General features: G+C 47.1%; 1 protein-coding gene across 1 annotated transcript in view; it reads left to right on the top strand.

Annotated features, from left to right (window-relative positions):
* FXR2 (FMR1 autosomal homolog 2) overlaps positions 1-418 on the top strand; it is a 22,690-nt gene that overhangs the window by 14,940 nt on the left and 7,332 nt on the right. The window lies entirely within an intron of this gene.

Genomic DNA, 418 nt, shown 5'->3' with positions numbered 1-418 from the left:
AGCTACTTGGAAGGCTGAGGTGAAAGGATCGCCTGAGCCCAGCAGGTTGAGGCTGTGGTGGCCAACCGTGAGCGTGCCACTGCACTCCAGCCTGGACAACAGTGAGACTCCAACTCAGAAAAAAAAAAAAGAGTCTTATGCAGTCCTCTTATCTCAGCCTCCTGAATAGCTGAGACTAAAGGTGCACCACCATGCCCAGCTAATTTATTTTTCATTTTTAAGGCAGAGAAGGTGTATTACCTTGTTTCCCAGGCTGATCTCAAACTGGTCTCAAGTGATCCTCCTACCCGCCTCAACCTTCCTAAGTACTGCAATTACAGGCATGAGCCACCATGCCCAGCCTACAATATTTCTTTTTTTTTTTTTATTTGTTTTGAGTTGGAGTCTCACTCTGTCACCCAGACTGGAATGCAGTGGC

The sequence above is a fragment of the Carlito syrichta genome, unplaced genomic scaffold, assembly GCF_000164805.1.
Source record: "Carlito syrichta isolate Samal-C Ts95f unplaced genomic scaffold, Tarsius_syrichta-2.0.1 Scaffold305688, whole genome shotgun sequence".
In the NCBI taxonomy this organism is placed as follows: Eukaryota; Metazoa; Chordata; class Mammalia; order Primates; family Tarsiidae; genus Carlito; species Carlito syrichta.
The sequence above is the reverse complement of the archived record's forward strand: the minus strand, read 5'-3'. Positions and strand labels throughout refer to the sequence as shown.